The 17,151-nt window shown below is 45.1% G+C and overlaps 1 protein-coding gene across 3 annotated transcripts in view; it reads left to right on the top strand.

Moving 5' to 3' along the window:
• The first annotated feature begins 12,619 nt into the window (after positions 1–12,619).
• The window catches only part of CASP8AP2 (caspase 8 associated protein 2), a 49,543-nt gene continuing 45,011 nt past the window's right edge, over positions 12,620–17,151 (top strand). For 2 of the 3 annotated variants that reach the window (XM_077487247.1, XM_077487245.1), the window contains exon 1: positions 12,620–12,800. The gene's annotated coding sequence lies outside the window, so the exon portion shown is untranslated. Of the gene's footprint in view, positions 12,801–15,341; positions 15,621–17,151 lie in introns of those variants that run through there. The other variant, XM_077487246.1, reaches the window with a different exon arrangement.

Below are 17,151 nucleotides of genomic sequence, written 5' to 3'. Positions count from 1 at the left end.
CCCTCCAAGAACATACCAGGTCCTTAGGTCTGGTATGGATACGCCAAAATTTAAATAAAAACAAATGGCATGGGGTTTCCCCTCAAAATCCATACCAGGCCCTTCAGGTCTGGTATGGATGTTAAGTGGAACCCCGTGCCAAAATTAAAACAAAAAATAGTGTGGAGGTCCCCCTCAAAATCCATACCAGACCCTTATCCAAGCGCGCAACCTGGCAGGCCCCAGGAAAAGAGGGGGGATGAGAGAGTGCCCCCCTCCTGAACCGTACCAGGCCACATGCCCTCAAAATTGGGAGGGTGCTTTGGGGTAGCCCCCCAAAACATCTTGTCCTCATGTTGATCTGGACAAGGGCCTCATCCCTACAACCCTTGCCCGGTGGTTGTGGGGGTCTGTAGATGGGGGGCTTATCGGAATCTGGAAGCCCCCTTTAACAAGGGGACCCCCAGATCCCAGCCCCCCGTGTGAAATGTTAAGGGGGTACAAAAGTGTCAAAAATCTTAAAAATGGCAAGAGACCGTTTTTGACAATTACTTTATATAAAGTCTTCTTCTTTCCATCTTCTTCGGGTCTTCTTCCCTCCTTCATCCTTTGGTTTCTTCCTCCATCTTCTTCTTCCTCCGATTCTCTGCTTCTTGCTCCGGTGTTTTCATCCGGCATCTTCTTCCCCCGCTTCATTCTTGGGGAGCTCCACATCAATGGGAGGCTCCCACTGTGTGACGCTTCTCTTCTTCTGACACTTCTTATATAACAAGGGCGGGTCCACCTGGCCACCCCGTCCCCTTTGACGCTCGGTTCCGTTACAGTGTCAGAAGAAGAGAAGCGTCACACAGCGAAAGACTCCCATTGATGCGGAGCGGCCCAAGAAGCAGAGGAAGAAACCGAAGGATGAAGGAAGGAAGAAGACCTGAAGAAAATGGAAAGAAGAAGACTTTAAATAATGGAATTGTCAAAAACGGTCTCTTGTCATTTTTAACTCTTTTTTTGTGAAATGGTATGGGTACTTTTGTACCCCCTTACCATTTCACACAGGGGGCGGCCAGGATCTGGGGGTCCCCTTGTTAAAGTGGGCTTCCAGATTCCGATAAGCCTCCTGCCAGCAGACCCCCACAACCACCGGGCAAGGGTTGTGGGAATAATGCCCTTGTCACCATCAACATGGGGACAAGGTGCTTTGGGGGCTACCCCCAAAGCACCCTCCCAATGTAGAGGGCATGTGGCCTGGTACGGTTCAGGAGGGGGGGTGCTCTCTTGTCCCCCCTCGTTACCTGCGGGCTGCCAGGTTGCGTGCTCGGATAAGGGTCTGGTATGGATTTTGATTGGGACCCCCACGCCATTTTCGTTTACATTTTGGCTTGAGGTTCCCCTTAAAATCCATACCAGACCTGGGGGGTCTGGTATGGAATTTCGAGGGGACCCCCACGCATTTTTTTTCTTAATTTAGTTTTTTTTCTTAATGCTGTTTTTAGCAATTAACTTTTAAGTGTATTACCGGCTCATCCCTAATGCTCCCTAATGACCTGTGTGCAAATATCCTTAACCACTTCCCGACCAGCGCACGACGATGTACGTCGACAGAATGGCACGGGCAGGCATATTGGCGTACAGGTACGTCCAATATTCTATGCCGCCCTGCCATCGGGAGCGCGCCGCCGGCGGCGCGCTCCCGCGCTGGTCGGGACCCCCATGAGTCTGGTCGCGGGACCCGCGGACTCGATCGCCGCGGGCATCCCCGCGATCGTCTCACGGAGCGGCCGAATGGAGGAAATGCTGTATAAACAACATTTTTCCATTCTGCCTAGCAACTAGTGACGCTGATCTCTGCTCCATGTGATTGGAGCAGAGATCAGTGTACACTAAATGAAAGCCCAACCCCCCCACAGTTAGTAACACACCCCTAGGAACACTTAACCCCTACACTGCCACCCACTGGTTAACCCTTTCACTGCCAGTGTCATTTACACAGGAATCACTGCATTTATATAGCAGTGATTACTGTATAAATGACAATGGTCCCAAAAATGTGTCAAAAATGTCCGATGGGTCCCCGACAATGTCGCAGTCACAATAAAAATCGCAGATCGCCGCCATTACTAGTAAAAAAAAAAATAATAAAAAATTATTAATAAAAATGCTATAAAACTATCCCTATTTTGTAAACGCTATAACTTTTGCGCAAACCAATCAATAATCGATTATTGCGATTTTTTTACCAAAAATATGTAGAAGAATATGTATCGGCCTAAATTGAGGGAAAAAAATGTTTTTTTATATATTTTTGGGGGATATTTATTATAACAAAAAGTAAAAAATAATGCGTTTTTTTCAAAATTGTCGCTCTATTTTTGTTTATAGCGCAAAAAATAAAAACCGCAGGGGTGATCAAATACCACCAAAAGAAAGCTCTATTTGTGGGAAAAAAAGGACGTCAATTTTGTTTGGGAGCCACGTCGCACGACCGCGCAATTGTCAGTTAAAGCGACGCAGTGCCGAATCGCAAAAAGTGGTCTGGTCTTTGACCAGCAAATTGGTCCGGTCTGAAAGTGGTTAAAAAAATAAATAAAATAAAAAAACATAAATGTGAACCAGCGTACAAAAAAAAAAAAAAGTCACCCATTCAACCTATGCAAATGTATTTACGTTGCTTGACATTTACTAAGATTTTGCCGGCGCAGTGAAGTAAAGCATTTGAACATGCACAAATGCCGCTTGCGCATGCGCAGTGCATAAATTGACATCATACAGTTCTAAGTGTACTTGCAGGCTCAGCTGGCTTGTTCAGAAAAAGTTACTTTCTCATTCTATTTTGGACATATTTGTTACTTGGGCAAGTATTACCATACTTCCTCACATCACCCTCATAATTGGCACTTCCAGCTTCTTTAAATTTTGAGTTGAAGAATGCATGCGTCATGTCTATAGTGGCGCACCGATCACCGCCTCCCATGCGCCAAGAATATTATAGTAAATGGGGAATTGCGCTGTGTTACAGGAGCAAATGTTTTATATATATGAAAACGGCCGTTGAGCATCGGCGTGCACCGCAACTCATGGTGCAAACCGTTCGTAAATCAGTCTCATTGTTTTTGTTGTTAATGTATGTAATGCATTAATGATAAAAAATAATCATCCTTTTCAGCTCCATTAATTAATTGCTTTGAGTCCCTAAAATGGCCTGATTGGATCAAATTTTAGAGCATTGTGGGGATTATTTACTAAAGGAAAATCCACTTTGCACTACCCTTGTAGTGCAAAGTGGATTTACCTTTAGTAAATATCCCTATTGCCACTGTAACTACATAAACTTACTCCAAAAACTGGTATTGATCATTAAAAGAAGAAGCCACACATTGTTGAGTATAAAACATTTCGATCTGTGCACATTCACATGTGTGTGTTAGAAAAGTTTTTTTTTTAACAAACCAACATCTTTGGTGTATAACATTTAAGTTTGACAGTAGAAATAGCCTTTTTTTGGTTAAATAGGCATGTTTAAAACCATAACATACACAAATCAGGAACTTACTAAGATAAACTTTGATAAAGTGAAGGCTATATGAGACAGTAGTGTTGATCTTGCCTTGATCAGATGGGGGTGATGTCACCCCAGTAAAAGCCAAATTTTGAAGATGTACACAAATTGGGAGTACAAATGTGGATTTCCATCCTGATCCCATGCCTAATGTCAACATGTGCTAGCTCCCATCATGTTTCGGGGGTGCAAACCCTTCCCCTCATCTACTTTAGTTGCGAGGAAGAGATTGCACACACAAAATGCGTACATTGATATCCCGTGATGGGAGATAGCATATGTTAACACATTGTGTGCATCTTCAAAATTTGGCTTTCAGATTACTTTAAAACTTTAGTAAAAATAAAAAATACAACAGCAAACTGTTCAGTTGGGTGTTTTAGATTCTGCCTAAAACATCAATGATGTTCTTCATTTTTTGTTGTACATAATCGATGTTTTCCTTGACCTTCTCTAAATCCCGATTGCACACCATTATCTCCCCGATCAGGATCTGTGCACTTGCACTGTTGAAATGAGGTTCTTCTTGCACAACATCCACATCACCTAAAAAAAATATATATATACCATGTATTATAAATATGCAGGCATACATCTATTACCTGGAGCTGTGGTCTCAGACACTGACCTGTTGTGGTCACTATTTCGCCAACTTCATGATCCTCTCCCTCCACATCTTCTTCAGGGTATGTGGGGATTTCCCCTTCTTCAGGGGGTGTGGGGTTCCTGGTTTCCTCAGGTATCCTGATTCTTTTCTCCCCTATGTGAATACAAAAAAGGTATGCTTAGCACACAGATATTTGAGGCAAGAAATAGGAATATGAAACATTGCTTGGAAGTGACGTATAATTGTCTGTTTTGGCCGAGTTCCAAGCTGAAGACATGATTTTTTACCTTTCTTAAAGCTCACATGGAGAGACCCCTAGTATCCACTGGAGCACCTGTGTGGGACACCCTAAAAAGGGTGTTCTGGTAACCTACACTAGTGCTCCTGCATCCAGATGTCTAAACAGCTGCTGAGTGTCCTCTCCTTACACTGAATCAAGTTTGCATTTCATTCTAGTTACAAACCCATCTAGACAACAATGTACTAAACTTCTTTTAATACAAATAGGCATGAACAAATGTAGTTAACCTGCATCTGCCAAAAACATTGTATTAGTGGGCGAACGAACAATGTTTACTACGAACGATTACTGTGCCCACAAACCTGATACTTGCCGTTTTTAAACTGTACAACAGTAAAGAAAAGCACATGGAGCAGCATGCAAGTAATAATAATAATAGGAACAAATAAAAAATACTTACTTTTTAGAAGCACTTTCCTGATCCTTCTATACTGATCGTGCTCCCTCAATTTCAGGTCTGACCAGTGTTTCCTCAATTGCTCCATGGATCGTCGTACCCCAAAATTTCTGTGCAGACTTCTCACAACTTTAGTCATGATCTTGGCCTCTCACATTTGGGTTTGGGTAAGGTCCATACTTCCCACCATAGTCAACCCTCTTCAAGATGTCCACCATCTCTACAAAGGACATATTTGAGGCCTTAAATCTCCTCCTGGATTGGGACATTTCTGGCTCTGGGCCTTCGCTGTTGTTGCTGCTATTCTCACGCAACTGTGGTCTCTCTGCCATGTGCTCTCAGACTGCGCCAAAAGAGAAGGGGCAGTGAATACACCAGAAAGAACTTCAGTGGCGGAGTTTCATGCATGTACATTGTATATAAAGCATAATACGCGTGCATCGTACGTATGATCTGTGAGCGGAGGACAGAGTAGCTTGACTGATCGTACAAACAAAGGTACAATTTTAACTTGGGGCATCAGTGGTTAGTGGACTATACTGCTTATAGATTGAGGCCTATATTGGGACAAGATTAGGAGTTTAGCCTGATAGGGTTTGTTTTGTTTTGTGTCTTGCAGATAAAATGGATACATTTACCGATACAGACTTCTTGCCAAACTTTATTGATAAGTACAGAGAGCTGACCAGTCTGTGGCAAGTAAAACACTGATATTATAACAACAAAGTAAGGAAGGCAGCGCTGGATCAAATGTTGGAATTGGTGAAGCCGGTGATTCCCATGGCATAAATTACCTATTTGAAGGCCAAAATTGGTGGCCTGAGGAGCACATATAATAGGGAGCAAAAAAATTTCCAGGATTCCCTGAGATCAGGAGCAGCAGCAGATGACATTTATGTCCCCAGGCTCTGGTACTATGACAGACTGCGTTTTTTTTTCAGACCAGAGTGAACCCAGGCCATCACTCTCAACCCTTCCTTCCATATCAGATGAGGCTTCCAACGTACAACCTCGGCCTTCCATCCAGAAAGATGTGGAGGAGCCCAGCTTGAGCCAGGTATAGCATTTTTGAAGATACTTTTCTGTCAAAAATGAATGATGTTAACTAGATGTTAGTATTGATCACTAATTTCTGATTTAGCAAAGTGGTTTACATATCAATAGACATTAGTAGCCAAAAATGATTGGGGCAGGAATGAAAAATACTGGGGTCAGAATGATAGTCTTTTCTATTTGTTAACATTCAATTTGCAACAGTCATGAGCTCAAAATTGCATGTGAATGATGACCAAAAGACTAAAACTATGTCCCATTTTCATACACAGGAAAGTCTCAGCCAGGAGGAGGCCGTGGAAAGTGTCAGCCAGGAGGTGGCCATGGAAAGTGTCAGCCAGGAGGTGGCCGTGCCCAGTAGCCTGACCGAATCCCAGGTTCCTCCCCTCCGCCTGCCAACAGAAAGGACCAGGAAGATGAGGAACATGGATGAGTCAGCGACTACTTGGATCTGGCAAGCTACTGCGGTCCTCACAACCACCTCTAGAGTCCACAAGGCCTTTGCGTGTATGACAGCCAGTAAAATGCAATGAATGGAGTAGGGCCAACGCTTCATATGTGAGGAGGTAATATTTCAGGCCCTAAATAAGAGGGTGAAGGGCCAACTCACCAATAAAAGCCACATCTGTGAGTTGGACCACATAACTCCTCCACCTCCTCCAGCAACACCTCCAACAACACAGCCACAGCCTGGAAGGAAGCGTGAAAGGAAGTCTTGAGAGTGATGGCCTGGGTTTGGTGTGGTTTGGCAAAAGACGCAGGCTGTTGTAAGACCAAACTCTCAGGACATATATGTCATGTGTGCTGCTCTCGATCTCTCAGAGTCCTGGACCGTATTGTGCTCCCTATTAAATGGACTCCTCAGTCTACCAATTTTGCCTGTCAAATAATCAATGTCTGCCATGGGATACAAAGGCTTCCCCAATTCCAACTGTTTCTCCAGCGTTGCCTTCATCTTTATTTTGCTATGACTCCTATTAAATTTTTAACTTTGGTTTTAAGAAATACTTGGCTATGTGTTTTACTCAAAAAGGACAGTTTGTTTGTGAGTAGGCAGGTACATTTCAAAAATACAATGTCAAACGAACAACCAAACCCAACATCAACCAACCTCTTTGAGGTTAAAAAATACAAGATAATAATGGTGTTGTGGTAACTTGACACAGAAAACAACAAAAATTATTATGGATATCACTCTAAAATGGAGCATACATATGGTAGGACTTTTCGACAACAAGCTCACATCAAAAATTTCTGTCAGAAACTCTGATCGTCTGTACACGGCATTAGAGTTATAACAGACAATAGGAATAATATAGTGGTGCCATTTAAACAAACCGCAGCAGGAGAACCACCCAGCTCTAGTGAGGAAGAATCCCCCATGACAGAAAGTGACTATGAGACGGAGTCCAAAATTAATGATTAGTGAGCCATTTTTATTATTCTTTTACATGATGACAGTCAATCATGAAATGGATATGAGATGATTTATCTTGGGGCTGTCTGTTCTACTGGTGTATCTTTGATTTTTTTTTCCCCACTTTATTTGCATCTCGTGTAAAACTAATCCCATGAGATGTTGGATCAGACAATAGAGGTTATTTACGAAAAGCAAATCCACTTTGCACTGCAAGTGCACTTGAAAGTGCACTGAAAGTGCATCACTCTAAATCTAAGGGGTAGATCTGAAATGAATCGAACGTCTGCTGATTTTATCATCCAATGATGTGCAAGCTGAAATGCTGTTTTTTTTCCTTGCATGTCCCCCTTGGATCTACAGGGACTTTACGTGCAAGTGCACTTGCAGTGCAAAATGGATTTTCCTTTAGTAAATAACCCCCAATGTGTGTGGTCTCGTCTGGTGCATACCTTGTAGTCCACATGATACAGCAGAAGGAGGCAAATGTTATAAGAATCTTTGATAAAGTGAGATCAATAGTGAAAGTCTTCCACTGCAACCCTAAAGATATTGGAGCAGTGTGGCTGTCAGGGACGTACTGGCCATAGCACAGCTGATGTTCAAGGGCAGAGGCGACTGCACATGCATGGGCATAATCCCACAAGAACCCTTCCTGTTAGTCACAGGCTGTAAGGAAACCAGTAGAAATCACCTGGCGCGTGCTCACGGACAACTACAGATGCCGTGTGTGCTTATGTGTGGCGCCCAGGGTGCACACGCAGGAGCGCACCCCTAGCGCCAATTGGCATCAGATGGCCTACTTAAAGGGGGTCCCAACCACTGATCGTCTCTGCCTAATGTTCCGGTACTCTTCTGCCCATCTGTTAATGATCCTGGCTTCCCCTCTGACTTGCCTCTGCCTGATGTTCTGGCACCCTGATGCCCTCCTGTTAACGAACCTGGCTATCCCTGTGACCTTGTTCTAGTGCCCTGCTCGGCTCAGCACTACTGAGTGTCTGCCACCACAGTCCTGCGACCAGCTGCAACTTCCTGCTACAGGTTTTCCGGGTCTTCATATGCAGGCACTCGTCTGCCTCTTGTCCCTCGGCTCCTTCTGTTTCACTCTCAGTGGGACCTGGGCTGGAGATACAAGAGAGGCCGACCTTGTCATTTTAGTCTCCCTTAAGGTACGTGTCACAGGCATTTGAATGTGCGCATACACGCAGATGTTTGCGCAATTAACATTGACACCCAAATGGCAAATATAAGGGTAGCAGCTGCACTAGGGCCTTGCTGTCTGACCTGCATATTTACCTGTATACCTGTTCCTGTGATCCTTGCTTGATTCCCGTGTTTGACCCGGCTAACTCTGACTGCGCTTGCTATCTATTATCCTGACCCGGCTTGCCCATTGACTTTGCTTGTTTTTCTCTTCTGCCTGATATCCTGTTGTCAAACCTTGCCGTCATCCTGACCATTCTCTGCCTTCTGTTTATGCTTATGTCTGATACTCTGTTGCTGACCTGGCTTGCCTGATTCTGCACCCAGTTATCGTCTGCTCTGCATAGTGCCTGGTGTTGTTTGTCCTCCATCAAATGTGTTCTCTGCATCCGCTGTTTCTGTGGCCATCTGCTGCTTCAGCCATCCAGCACCGCTCTGGCTACATACCAGCCACACACCTCGGCAACCAACGGAAAATCTTGCAGGGGTATAAAAGGGGAAAACCTCTTAGAAGGAACGAAAATCCTGTCAGGATGTTCTCAATCAGCATACACCGCCTGTTCCAACAGTAGGTGCAAGGAGAAAGCCTGTGCAACCTGAGGAGGCCTCAGGGACCCTAAAGAGGACCAGGGGGGGCTCATAAACCTCTGCAGGAAGCAACTTAAAGGCAGAACGAACCATCTCGGTAAGAGTCTGGATAAAAAGCCTCTGCAACTGAGAGGCACACACCAACTGGACATCTTCTGGCCCAGATTGCTCAGAAGCAGACTCATCTGCCAGGCCCTCCACAGAATCCTTGGCATTTAGCTCTTCCCCATCCTCAACCCATTCCTTCTCCAAATTAAGAGGCTCAGGGGAAGGGGATATGTCACAATTTTTGCCACCTTGCGGGATGGAGGCAATCATGCCAGCAATCCTGTGCTCTAACCCGGCTAGGGCTGAGGACAACAGTTCATCCTTGGTGATAAAGGGTGAAGCACAACAAAATGGGTTTACTCAGATGCCAATGGTGTAATTTTCAAAAACCAAAAGCATTTAAACACATTGATTGTGATCAGTAACATTTACATAGTTTGTTGCGGTTGTACAGGCGTGCTCGATTTTAAAACGTGACATGTTTGGTGTCTATTTGCTCGGTGTAACATAATTTTTTATATTTTACCCAAAAAATTGGTTATGTATTGTGTTTTTTTTTGTATTCAAATTAAAAAAAAGTGTATGTTTTCCCCAAAAATTGTGTTAAAAAAAATTGCTGTGCAAATACCATGTGACATAAAAAGATTGCAAAACCCAACAATTAATTCTTTAGGGCCTCTACTTTAAAAACATATGATGTTTGGGGGTTCTAAGAAATCTTCTAGCAAAAAATTACTGATTGTTACATGTAAACAAAATGTGCTAGAAAAGGCCTGGTTCATTTTTGCCATTTGTGTTCTACTTCTCCTTTATTACCCGCTTGACCTCTAAAAGATTTACTCCCCTTCATGCATGGGCCATTTTTTGCTATACAGCACTGCGTTACTTCAACTGACAATTGCACAGTCTTACAACACTGTACACCAATGAATTTTATACATTTTTTTGACAAATAAAATAGAGCCTCATTTTGGTGGTATTTGATCACCAGTGGTTTCCTTATTTATTTTGTGCTATGGGGGTTTTTAAAAAAAAAAAAAATAATTATATATATATATATATATATATATATATATATATATATATATATATTACTTTCTGCTATAAAACATATCCAAGAAAAAAAAATTCCAGCCTCTTAGGACAATCAGATGAGAATGAAATGTCCTCCTACAAGCTTTAACCAGTACTCGGCCAGACACAAGTATTTTGCAGTTTATATTTACTAAAATAATTCAATTTCCAAGTTCTGTGTACTGTGGGGGACCAGATATAGTGAATGTCGGGTCCTGGGTTTAGTAACACTTTACCCGTGTGCCTAACCAGTGTTTTTGTTTGTACTTAGAGGTGTTTTTACTAATGGATGTACTAGATTTTATTCCCTGCATTCTTCTACATATTTTTTGTAAAAAAAAAAAAAAAAAAATCACAATTAGCGATTATTGATTGGTTTGCACAAAAGTTATAGCTTTTATAAAATAGGGGATAGTTTGATAGCATTTTTATTAATATTTTTTTTTTACTAGTAATAGTGGCGATCAGCGATTTTTATTGTGACCAAAGTGTTTACACATTTTTGGGACCATTGTCATTTATACAGCAAACGGTGCTATTTAAATGCACTGATTCCTGTGTAAATGACACTGGCAGTGAAGGAGTTAACCACTGGGGGCAGGGAGGGGCTAAGTGTTTTTTTTTAACTGTAGGGGGGCGTGGCTTGGCGTCTGACGTCACTGATTGTCTTTCCCTATAACAGGGAACAGACGATCAGTGACAGGCTCAGTAGGAAGCAGGGGGAGAGGTTTGTTTACACAGAGCTCTCCTCGTTCTTCAGCTCTGTGACCCAATCGCGGGACACCAGCGGCGATCGGGTCCGCTGGTCCCGCGGCCACGGTCATGGAGCTCAGGACCGGGTCGGGCCTCCCGACTCACAGCTAGGCACTTAAAGAACAACGTACCGGTACGTGCTTGGGCCCAGCCGTGCCATTCTGCCGACGTATATGTGCAGGAGGCGGTCCTTAAGCAGTTAAAGACTGTGCAGGGCAGAGCAGCATCTGAACCCAGAGAAGGTGAAGGCTGATAGACTGGAGGTAATAGAAGGCATTACAATTACACTTAAAGTAAACTTTTATATGGAGGCAAGCCCAATTACGTGGGGGCAGGGCACACTACATGCGCAGTGTGACAGGGGTCTAAATAGAAAATGTGATCTCTGAGTCTGATATTTACCAGATTCAACCTCCAATAGTATATACAGTATATCTCTTCTGTCTGTTATTCTCAGAGTGGATTAGAGATTTTTCTCCCTAATCATATAGTTGATTATTTATATTTACCACTGCATATAGATTTATAAGAATAAATTAACTTTTACATTACATTACAATTATACACCACACTTTTTTTAAGGTTATTATCCGATTAATCGAAACAATAATCAGCCAACTAATCGATTATGAAAATAATTGTTAGTTGCAGCCCTAACGCATATAGATATAATTATATATACACACACACACACAAACGATTCTGCACAGAAAGGCTGCCCTATAGCAGTAAATCTGCTATAGGGCAACAGATGTTCTATCCAGAAATGCCTCCCGATGGGTCAGTGCATGCGCAGTAACAAACATCACTCCAGCTGATGTTGATCAGCTGGCATGACGTAAACACAGCGCATGCGCAGATCGTCTGAGCCATTTTTCGACGGGAGAAAGTATTCGACGGGCAGTATTCAAAGTTATGCAAACAGCGAAGGGAGACTGTACTTGTCAGATTGTGCCTTGCTGTTGCGGGGTGAGTGTGTGCTGAAGGCCAGGTTTTTGTCTGTGTTGCAGGATGGGTTTGCTGTATCGAACATCGGGTTTTGCCTGTGTGTAAAGAGCGGGTTGCAACGCCCACAACCCATCATGCAACAGTGAGGCTCAATCTGACAACTTTGTTCCCATTAGCGTTGGATAATGCCTCATGCACATTAGTGTTGTGCAGTGCCGACTTCCTGGCGGGCGCTGCACGTGCGGTTTGCGAACACGCATGAGCTCATCCTTACATATCAGCTGGAGTGAAGTTTGTTACTGCGCAGGCGCTGACCCAGCTGGGGCATTTTTTGATAGAACACCGGCAAGTAGTCTTTTACTTTCACAATGGTAAACAAGACCAATAGAGAGGAGGAATCTCCCTAAGTGGGGAGCACAGACATTAATTGCAAACCTAATAGGTGTACTAATCCTCTCTCTACAACTAAAAAAAGTTTTACTTTTATTTACTTTAAATATACGGCATAAAAAAAAAAACTCAGCCAGAACCTACAATACTAATAAGAACCTTCTTACTTCATAAGCTTAGCTATTTCGCAGCAATAGTGCTGGGAAGGTGTCTTCCCTATCACACAGGATCATCCCCCTCACACCCTCTCCGCCTCAGACAAGCCTTCCCGCCAAAGCCCGTGCATGGATGAGGCGCGCTCCGGTGACGCAGACAGGCGCGCTAGGACGTGCTCGCTGATTGGTTGGCAGTGTTAGAGATTGTTTAGGGGGGCACATCGGTGTCACCGAGAAGAGATTCCCGTCCGAGGTGTCCGAGTGCGGAAGACACCGACAGGTCGATGAGGAAGGGGGCGTTGAGGGCCCGATGGTGGTTGGCGGGGCCCGAGAGCGGGTGAGTGGCGAACACAGGCCATAACTGTGGGAGACATGGACAGGATAGGTTGCACCGTGCTCCACTATGATACGATGTTGTCTGTTTCCGGGATGGCAGGTTCATACAACAATGTATCATTTTGGAGTTGTAGCTTGCATGACAGGGATATAATACCCTGTGTGTGTATGGTGAGATCAGGGCTTTTTTGGCGCCCCTGTGCTAGCTTATCTAATGGAAAAGCCCCTATGAAGGAAGATCACATTTGACCCTTGGGTTGTGTTCTTCACATAATTGGGGTTCATTGGCACAGGGGTTTTCTGAACTGTGCACAGGCAGGCAATGTTTGTAACTGGACAGTCATTGGCAGTACAGAATCACTCACACAGGTACGCAGGGATAGGTGCACAGGCTCTATATCGGGGTGCATGCCAAACTCAGCTGTGCGGGGGAGTCTGTACATCTCATGGTTATATGGTAATCACTAACTTGGTTTACCTGTACGCAGCTAAGTGCTAGGACAGAAAAGTATACAAATGCCTTTTCATGCTATATGGGGCTGAGTGCCCATGGGAATGAACTCTGTTTTTGGGCTGGTCATATCTGTCACTTACCTGAAGACAATAACCAAGGCATCGCTAGCTAGAATACAAGTAGGGGCCAGCAGCTGGTGACATGCATGTGTAGCGGCCATTTACCCGTTGCAGGGCGGCCTTGACTTAATGGGCTTACCGATTACCTTCTCCAGGCCTGCTCCTCACAGTCTAGGGGTTCCCAGGGTTGATACCCAGCGACTTGTACACTGACACAGATAAAGTCCTTTCAAAAGGTTTTATTTTGCAGTAGAACTTTCTCAAAACGCAGTCTCTTTGGGAACAGAGGGCAAGGGTGAAGAACTCGGTTACCTTGAACTGCAGGTTTAGTAAGGTCTCCACTTCCACCCAGAGACCCCTTTCACACCAGGGCGTTTTGCAGGCGCTATAGCGTTAGAAATGGCGCCTACAATCCGTCCTAAAAAAGCTGCACCATTGTCTGTAGAGTGAAAGCCCCGAGGTCTTTCACACTACAGCGGTGCGCTGGCAGGACGTCGGGAAATGTCCTGCCAGCAGCTTCTTTGGAGTGGTGAAGGAGCGGTGTGTTTACTGAAATCAATGGGGCAGTGCTGTAATACCGCTGGCAAAACGCCGCTATTGCGGTGTATTGCCGGCGGTTTTAACCCTTTCTCGGCCGCTAGCGGGGGGTAAAAGCGCCCCGCTAGCGGCCAAAATGCGCCGCAAATCTGGTGGTAAAACGCTGCTTAAAATAGCGGCGTTTTACCGCCCACACTATGGGCGGTGTGAAAGGGGTCAGAGAGTAGCCACTCGCAGCTGGGTACTTCAAGGATGAACAGACTTCTAGCCAGAGATCATGGCAGTCAGCACGTTGACGCAAAACTTGAACAGTGAACTGAAGATGAACAGGAACCTTTTTCCAACTGTACCTGGAACGTTTCCCGCTTCCTTTTAAGGAAAAATGTGGACTCGTTTATGTCCTTCCCAACTTGGTAACCAGGCACTTCTCAGGATGCCACTTGCCGGCCTTCCTCTGAAGAGTCCTCCCCCGGTCACTTGTACGAGCTGTAGTGCCCCTCCAAGCCAAGAGCATAGTCACACAGACACTTTGAATCCTCCCTCAGTTACAGCGCCTTGGACCAGGCAGGTCTATCAGGGTCCACTGACAGGAATGCTGCAGGATGTCAAACACACCGGGACCCCTCACGGGGCTACCCCGGTCCTTGAACCGGAACAGACCCCACGGGTCTCTCAAACAACTCCGGAACCCCAAACACGTGACCCAAACCTCCTTAAGTACCTCCTCCCAGACTCCTCAGCGGGCCCCGGCACTCCCGCTGATTGGCTCCGAGAGGGCCATACCCAAACATCCAACCAGGCCTGGTTCTAGCTTGTCGTGTGCACCTCACTGTTCACATGACCAGGCAGAACATCAATCATGGCCTGGCCAGACTGGTGTTAAGGCTTGCCTACACAATTAACCCTCAGTACTGTAGGGTCCTGAGACAAAAACTAAATTTACAATGCGTGTGACATTTGATCCCATATGTCATCCGCTACACATGTTTTTGGGTGGTGGGAGGAAAAGACTAAATGTGGGTATTGCATAAAAATAGATGTACAGTATCTCACAAAAGTGAGTACACCCCTAACATTTTTGTAAATATTTTATTCTATCTTTTCATGGGACAACACTGAAGAAATTACATTTTGCTACAATGTAAAGTAGTGAGACTTGGCTACAGTCAAGCACGGTGGTGGGAGTGTCATGGTCTGGGTATGCATGAGTGCTGTCGGCACTAGACTGAATGCTGTTATTTGATGAATATTCATATTGCAAGTATCTCCACAGTTTGTGAGTAGTTTTCCTTTTTATAGTTTTTAATCAGTATTCCAACATAACGACCCCAAACACACCTCCAAGACAGCCACTGCCTTGCTAAAGAAGCTGAGGGTAAAAATTGATGGACTGGCCAAGCATGTCTTCAGACCTAAACCCTATTGATCATCTGTGGGCCATCCTCAAACAGAAGATGGAGGAGCGCAAGGTCTCTAACATCCACCGGCTCTGTGATGTCGTCATGGAGGAGTGGAAGAGGACTCCAGTGGTAACCTGTGAACTCAATGGCCAAAAGGGTTAAGGCAGCGCTGAAAAATGGTGGGCACGCAAAATAGACACTTTGGGCCCAATTTGGACATTTTTTACTTACGGGTGTACTCCACTTTGTTGCCAGCGGTTTAGACATTAACGCCTGTGTGAGTTACAGTCACAGGCACTGGTCAGGCTCAGGTAAGAGGGGTACAGTAGTACTTTCTATTCTTCTCCATATGGGCTTATGCTGGGTATTTTTGTGTGTGTGTGTTCCTCCCTGCAGGGAGCCTGTGACTGCAAGGTCAGAGGTAACTTCGCTTGGACCCAGAAAATGTACACTGTTATACAAGCTGTACGCTCACTACTTTTACATTGTTGCAAAGTGTAATTTCTTCAGTGTTGTCACATGAAAGGTATAATGTAAGGGGTGTAGTACACGTTTGTGAGATGCTGTAGTCATAGGGTGGTAACCCATGCTTCTACAGTGTTTACCTCTTTCAAATAACCATTGAGGGAATTTTTAAGTCAGCATGAATAAATGCTGGATATTTCGCAGTATACAGCTACACTATCATTTAAAGCAGTGGTCCCCAAACATTTTGCGCACAGGGATCAGTGTTGTGGAATAAAATTGTGCCAAGGCACCCTGGGGGTTTATGCAGCTTTTCTCAAATCGCCTTTCAGGACAACCTCTCTCCAAGGTGGAGGGAGAAGGCTTACTTTAAGGCAGTTGTCTGCCTGGTATGCAGTGACCATCCCAGCACCCCCACCAATACAGGCGGGGGGGTCTTCCGGAGTTTCCAGCTCAGAGGAAGCAATGGTCCATAGGAGGTGGCAACATCCGTGTGCACGGAGTCTGCAGGAATGGTCCAGGTGGCCAGGCTGGAAGCTGCTGCTGGTCGGCGGTGTTTCCCGCCCTTGTCGGTTCTCGGCTGGCGGTTATATCCCATCCGGTGACGCGGCTTCCTGTAGGGACGGGGCAACAACTGGTTCCAGTCACCTGGAACGCAGAGCCTAAGGGGGTGGGTCTGTCAACCGGTATTTATTGTTCCGGGCCCTTGTTAATGACGCCAGGACCGTTTTTTTATCAGTACCGCGCTTCGCTCTCTGCTGAAATGGACGAGAAACCGACAGCTACAGCATAAGCAGGTGCCTCAGGCCCAGGTAAGAGGGGTACAATGGTACCTTCTATTCTTCTCCATATGGGCTTATGATGGGTAATTGTGTGTGTGTTCCTCCCTGCAGGGAGCCTGTGGCTGCAAGGTCAGCGGTAACTTAGCTTGGACCCTGCAGCCTGGACATGGTTTCTTTTGACTGGGGCTGGCCCTGCTCGGGGCTCAATTTCGTTGTCTGGTGGAGGTCTGTTTGCACTAAGGGTAGGAGAGAAAGCAGGGGTGCTTAGGTGAGTCTTGTTTGTTTTCTTTGCAGGGTAAAGCGTTAGCAAAAAAACAAGCATTCAAAACCGCCAGCTCAGAGGAAATGCCCATCTTGCAAGAATCCCCTCAGAGATTCATGGCAAAAAGCAATGTGCACCTGTATTACGGAGCTGGTTGAAGAGGAAAGGTCCCAACAATACAAGGATCTGTTTTCTTCAGTACGAGAGCTTACAAACGCTTTGAGCTCAGACAAATCTATACTGGCCAAGAGCTCGGCAGGCCAGGTTGAGCCCCAGCAGCCACCATCCAACCCTAAAACAGCAGAGGTTATTGACTCAGGGGATTAGGGGACA

The sequence above is a fragment of the Lithobates pipiens genome, unplaced genomic scaffold (genome assembly GCF_037356315.1).
Source record: "Lithobates pipiens isolate NorthernLeopardFrog02 unplaced genomic scaffold, aLitPip1_a1.2 Scaffold_18, whole genome shotgun sequence".
Lineage (NCBI taxonomy): Eukaryota > Metazoa > Chordata > Amphibia > Anura > Ranidae > Lithobates > Lithobates pipiens.
Note: the sequence above shows the minus strand (reverse complement) of the source record. Positions and strands in the feature narration are given on the sequence as shown.